The sequence below is a fragment of the Tiliqua scincoides genome, chromosome 3, assembly GCF_035046505.1.
Source record: "Tiliqua scincoides isolate rTilSci1 chromosome 3, rTilSci1.hap2, whole genome shotgun sequence".
Taxonomy (NCBI): Eukaryota; Metazoa; Chordata; class Lepidosauria; order Squamata; family Scincidae; genus Tiliqua; species Tiliqua scincoides.
The window spans coordinates 3319242-3325947 of NC_089823.1; the positions used below are offsets into that span (position 1 = coordinate 3319242).

Here is a 6706-nt window from a genome sequence, read left to right on the forward strand (position 1 = left end):
ATCCCCTGGAGAAGGGGTCCCCCCTAGGGATTGTTTCCCTCCTCTCTGGGATGACGTCCTCCAGTCCCGAGACTTCCTACCTGGGCAGCTGAGGAGCTGCACACCTGAGGTTGGGACGAAGCCTGATCGTCCCCGGAAGTCTCCCCACTGTCCTTCTCTGCCTGCCTCTGCTTCTCCAGGTCGGCCACCAAGGCTCCAAGGAAGCAGACGCGTTCCGTGAGACCCTGTTTCTCCTTGCACCGAGGACACACCCATGACTTATGCCCCAGAGGGAAATAGTCATACATGTGGCACTCGATGCAGAACACTGGATAGCCCCCACCCTGCTGCTGGCTGTCTGACTGCATAGCTTTTTTTGTTGTTTTTATTTAGGGGTACTTTTACAAACCCTATCCTGGTTTGCTGCTCTCTTCTCAGGGGAAGAGAAGGGCAGTGCCTGGGTCCCTGGCCTCCTCGCCCTGCTGCTGAACTCGCCCAGATGCTAAACTCGCAGTGCCTTACCTGGCACTGAGTTCCCAGAGGCACTTGGTTTCCCAGAGGCCATGCGTGCTTCTGCAGAGAGTAGTTGCCAGCCGTTACAGGTGGACCAGAAGAGGATGTGTGGAGGAGAGCGATGGGCTAGAGAGCATCTCCTCCATACTCCACCCCCTCTTCCTTTTCCAGGGTAGGGAGTGGGAAGAGCAGCAGTGATGAAGGAGGGCAAGATCCGGCAGTCTGTCAGGGGCCCCAGGAGGTTTGGTGCCACAGACACCTTCGCTTGGTTCTGCTCCAGCCCCCTGCTCATTTTCCTCTCTCTGTTGTGCACCAACATCTTCTCTGAGATGGGGACAACCAGGACAGTATGCAGGTGGCACATCTGGGCTAGCTTCCTCCACAATGATGCCAGTGTTCATGGATCCAAATCTAAATCTTGATCCCTTGACTCAGCCACAAAGTTTGCAAGTGTGATTCTGGAGCCTGTTCAACCTACGGACCATCAAGACAGCTTGAACCAGTGCTGGTCTCACCTTGCAAGCCTAAAATCCTCCAGAGGCATCCCATGGAGCTGGACTTGTAGACAGCAGCAGCCAGGGAAGTAGGCAGGACATCCTGAGGTCAGGCTGCCTCCCTGTGTCTCCAGTTAGTCTGCTGGCAGTTTCTTTCTCTTGCTCTAGGACAGGGGTCTCCGAACCCCAGCCTGGGGGCCAGATGCAGACCACGGGAAGCCTCTGTCTGGCCCGCAGCCAGCCTTTTATCCCCTGAGATCCTCTGGCCCACTCAACTGAACACAACTGGAGCTGTGCTCTGGTTGTGTCTGGAGAGTGTTCTGAGAGCCAGAGAGGTTGAATGAATGAGCCCATTTGTTCATTCACTCATCTAAGTTCCATCTCTAATTTATTTATATAAATTTTAGATTTAAATTTTTTTTTTGGCCCTCAACACTTCACCAGATATTTGATGCAGCCCTCTGGCCAAAAGGTTTGGAGACCCCTGCTGTAGGAGGTGGTTAACTTCACTGATACAAGTTGGGAAGAGGGTTTTGGAAACTTAAGGGCTAATCACCTGCACGCCATAAGCTGTGCTGAAGCTGTTGGGGGTGAAGTTTAGCTGTGATGAGTTCCCGCTAGAAGGCTATGCCTAGTCGGTGCTTCACAGCACAGAGGTACGCTTGGGCCAACTTGTGCTAGGCATAAGCGCCGGCTCACAGATGATGCAGCTTGAAGCCCTTGTGGAGAGTACTCGGTTTCACGGGGGTGATGAAATGAAAGAACAGGACCCCACACCGAATGACTTTCTGGCGCCCCTCCATCCCGTTGCAGACAGAATTGCTCCAGTTTGCACTCTGCTCCTTTTCCCTTCCTCTAGGATGGGGACCCGACCACTGCCGCCTCTCCATCTCACTGGCCCCTGGTAAAGCCCCCCTTTCTCTTAGCTCCCACTTCGACTTCTCTGAACGCAGCGTCCTCACTCACTTGGCCCCAGAGAGAGGCCAGAGCTGCAACCAGCACCGCCAAATTGGAGGTGCGAGAAAAGGGCAAGAAGTGACTCAGCTCTGCCCAGCTCATGCACCACCTCCCCCTGCCTGCAGACTGCACCAGGTTTTAATGTTTTGGAGGGAAGTGGCAGTAGTGAGGGGTTTGCACTGGGCTCAGACCCCCCTCTCCAACCACACATGTGGGGGCAGGCGCATATACACTAATGCACAAAGCACATTTTTTGCTTTGTGGGGGAGGCAGCAGTGGCAGGGAGTCCTGCAAGGCATGTGCACATCACATGTTGTGTGGCTGGCTCAGGGGGCATCGGAGCGCTGGCCAGGCCTGAATATCACTTCCTGTTTTGTCATGTGTTTTCACTGATTTTCACACTGATTATTCTCAGTTCCTTTCTGCATTATTGCACATTATGGCTGTTAGAATCCACATCAAGGGCATTGTTGAAAAGCAGAGTATGGATCTAGAAATAAATGTTGTGGGTAAAAAAAAAATCCACCATTGCTTCCCCCTTAAAGGAACCCCTTCCTTGCCTTTCATCTCTCCCTTCCCGCCTGCACAGCAATACCTGCATCCAGCAACTGGGACAGACAGAGCGGAAGCTGCTAACTTCCAGAATTTTCACTGGGCCTCCAGGATGGTCCAAGGCTCACAGAACAGTCACATGGTCATGACAGTCGAGCAATGGCAGCTTCCTTTGGGTGGGGGGCACCTCACACCGTTCAGCAGTCCCTGGAGGGAACTTGGAAGGAAAGGAGCGTCTTTTCACTGCCAAACAGCGTAAGCTGAGTCAGCCTTACAGGTAAGATGCAGAACACTCACCAGGTACAGCCTTCTCGTGGGAACGTGTTTCATCCTGCACACACCCTGCCCCCCCCCCCCACAGCCAACCCTCATCTCCTGCAGGGCAGGAGGTTAACCCTTAAATAATCACAGCTGTGTTCTAAATGTGTCTGCACCATAATTTGCATAAAGGTAATATATAGGTCAGGTGATGTACCTATTGTAAGGGCGCCCTGACCTGTATGCTGCATCACAGACTGACATAACGATCACGTGTGACAGGGAATTCGCATAAGGGCACCCTGACCTTAATCAAAGTAGGCACGCAGGTTCCAAGTCAGAGAGCTACTCTTTCCTGGGTGCAGAATCAATGCGGGATGCCCCTTTGTTGGCAAGGGGCATTGCCTCAAGTTCTGCTGGGTGACTGAAGGCGGAAGTAAGTGCTGAAGCCAACCTTTCTTGATTCCCAGCATGTTTGCACTGCTAACAGTGGAGGGTTCGATGGCAGCTCGCCAGAGGTGCTCAATTATCAGTCATGCTGCAAGAAATGATGGCTGTGGCAGCTCGAGGGATGCACCTACCAAGGACTGAAGCATCAGCACCTTGAGCTGTTTGGGAAACCAAAATGCTGTGGCCAGTTCTTTGGGTTGCATCAGGGCAGAGGAGTAGCATCTACGATGACATGTGGCCACAGCAAAGACGCTGTAGAGAGCAAGAGTAAGGAAAGCCAGTCTGGTTAGAAAGCAAGCAGGGCAAGTATTCTATCAGACATTGTGGCCTATTAACCAGGAAAAGAAAACACAACTGCCTTATGTAACAAAAAGTGGATTTCTTTAATTCAAAATTGGCCAGTGAGACTGATTTTTCCAAGAGCCAGTGAACTGTTGTTATGACACAGCAGGGAACCAGTCAGGTGTCAATATGGGTCACCTCTCATTTCCATGCATCAGAACTAATATTCGAACAACTGTTCAGTGGTGTGAGTGTCATCAAGTTGGCCACTGGTTTTTTGTTGACTTCTGATTTGTTGGGTGACCTGGACTGTTATATATTAAAATAAAGTTAATGGAGGTGACAGCAACCCTAGTGATGCCACTGCGTTGAGGATGTGTATACGGTATTGTAATTTATTCTGTATGGTCTGGTACGGGAGGTGGTCTATCCTGGGGGTGACGCAAACACTTCTTGGACGCGACCAAAAGCCACTTCCTCAGTCCTCTGAGGCCCTCCAGCCGTAGGCTTGGCACCTGCAGATATTCAAAGCCATGGATGCCAAGCCAGCAGATAGGAAGGGCCCACCGTTTTGCATAGGCACTGTAAGTTTCCAGTGATCTGCCCTTCAAAGGAAGGTAGCGTCTAGTCCGCACTGCCCCTCCAGCCTCCCACTGCTCAGGCAAGTGGGGCATGAGCATGAAACAATATGCAGTGCAGCTGTTGCTCCCGAGGACTGATGCTTCTTCAGAAATACTTCCCTCCGCTCTGCTTTTGTTCCTACTTTCTTCCTACGTACTCGACCCATATATTACTCCATTTGTCTTTTGGTTGGCAACCTTCAGTCTGGAAAGACTATGGTATAAGCCTACAGCACCCGGTATTCCCAGGCGGTCTCCCATCCAAGTACTAACCAAGCCTGACCCTGCTTAGCTTCTGAGATCAGACGAGATCAGGCATGTGCAGTCTGTGGATACATATTACAGAAATATTAGTAGGCTCTGGTTCTCTTTCATCTGAAGGGTAGCAAGACGGCAAAACTATTCTGAAATTTTCTACTGCTCATCAAAGTCTGTTCTAAACTAGGTCAATTAAAAGCAGAGCAACAGCAAATGATTTTGCAAATAGGTAAATGATGGTGTTTATTGCAAAATACCCACAAATAAACAGTAGCTTAGGAAACAAGAAATGTCTTCTGAAGTCTTGTTGAGACATGATTCTGCTATCATGCCTACTGCCCACAGTTATGCAGGACATATCCAGTTCAGTGCACGATGGTTGGTTGGCAACCTTCAGTCTCAAAAGACTATGGTAGAAGCCTACAGCACCCGGTATTCCCAGGCAGTCTCCCATCCAAGTACTAACCAGGCCTGACCCTGCTTAGCTTCTGAGATCAGACGAGATCGGGAGATAGTGTTCAGTATAGGGAGATGGTTGGCAACCTTCAGTCTCAAAGACTATGGTAGAAGCCTACAGCACCCGGGATTCCCAGGCGGTCTCCCATCCAAGTACTAACCAGGCCTGACCCTGCTTAGCTTCCGAGATCAGACGAGATCGGGAGATAGTGTTCAGTATAGGGAGATGGTTGGCCACCTTCAGTCTCGAAAGACTATGGTAGAAGCCTACAGCACCCGGTATTCCCAGTCGGTCTCCCATCCAAGTACTAACCAAGCCTGACCCTGCTTAGCTTCCGAGAACAGACGAGATCGGGAGATAGTGTTCAGTATAGGGAGATGGTTGGCCACCTTCAGTCTCGAAAGACTATGGTATAAGCCTACAGCACCCGGTATTCCCAGGCAGTCTCCCATCCAAGTACTAACCAGGCCTGACCCTGCTTAGCTTCCAAGATGAGACGAGATTGGTCATGTGCAGGGTAACAGTTGCATGATGGGACCTGTGGGTAGCTGAAGGACCAGGTAGATGTAGCACTTGTCCAGACGAGCTCCTTCCTCTGCTTTTCTTGAAGGTGTGATTCCCACTCCCCACTGCAAAATGTACTGGCAAAATTGTCAGTTGGTGTCTTTGATATTCTTGCAAGTGCAAACAGATCAATAGATAGTTACGGCTGACATTTTTGATCATGATCCACCATGGGCAACTTATCACAGGGAGAGTGAATTATGATTCCAGAATTGGAAGCCAGTCCAAAGAGCATGTCCAAGAACTTTCCATAAGAACACAACCAAATCTGTTCTCATTGGCAGAGTTGGCAAGGCCTACTGGCGTGGACTCCTTTGGCAGAGAAGCTGGTCATGTGAAAGACATGGGAAGCTCTCCTGGGTGTGTGTTAAACCTGGCCTGCTGGGTTGTTCTTACACCAAGAGCAGAAGCACTTGCAATGGACCGTCTGTTTCACCCCTCTAGAATGGTTATACCCCACTTTTCATTTAAGACCAGCTACCCAAGCAGTTTACAATTAAAGTCCATGCAAAGGAATGTTGATAGCATACGTAGCTGCTTCCTATGGAGTCCTTTAGCTCAGTGCTGTCTTCTCTGACTGGCAGCAGCTCTCCAAGGTCTGAGGTTGATGTCTTCCTATTAGCTGCTTGTAAGAGGAGATACTGGGATGCAACCTTCTTCACACAAGGTTATGCTCTGCCACTGAGCTTTGGCCACTCTCTTAACCATAATTGGGGCTAGGACAGGGCAGCCCCTTGTGGTTCCTGCCAGTTGGTGCTACAGCCCACGCTCTTCCCTGTGGAGGGAAAGGGCAGGAGGAGCTTTAGGGAGACTCAGGCACTTGTGGACGGTGAAGATGCCAACCCACAGAACACAAGGATTTTCAGAAACCACACACCCCAAATGCTAAATTATAGGAAATTACCATAATGGCCCATTCCTGCCCTCCAAGCCACATCCGGCCCCCAAGAAAACTCTGCCTGGCCTTGGTTGACCTGTCTTGCCTTGAATCTAGGTAAGGTGAAAAGTTAGCCTACAGACACATTCATAAGGAAAAGAGGAAAAGATTACATCTTTTTACATCTCTCTCATTCTTTCCTGTATTATGTTTAACAGGTACGTTTAAATATTTGAATGCACCCCTCTGCTTGAGCACATTTACTCCACTGGGAACCCTTCCTGCTCTTTGCCAACTATTGATTTATTTGGCAAATTTGATTTTAAAATGTGTATATTCAAACAATTATTGTTGGCAACCTTCAGTCTCGAAAGACTATGGTATCGCGCTCTGAAAGGTGGTTCTGGAACAGTGTCTAGTGTGGCTGAAAAGGCCAATCCGGGAG

General features: G+C 49.9%; 1 pseudogene; it reads right to left on the reverse strand.

Moving 5' to 3' along the window:
• Positions 1 to 4931: 4931 nt before the first annotated feature.
• LOC136647172 (5S ribosomal RNA) lies at positions 4932 to 5054 on the reverse strand (annotated as a pseudogene).
• Positions 5055 to 6706: the final 1652 nt, after the last annotated feature.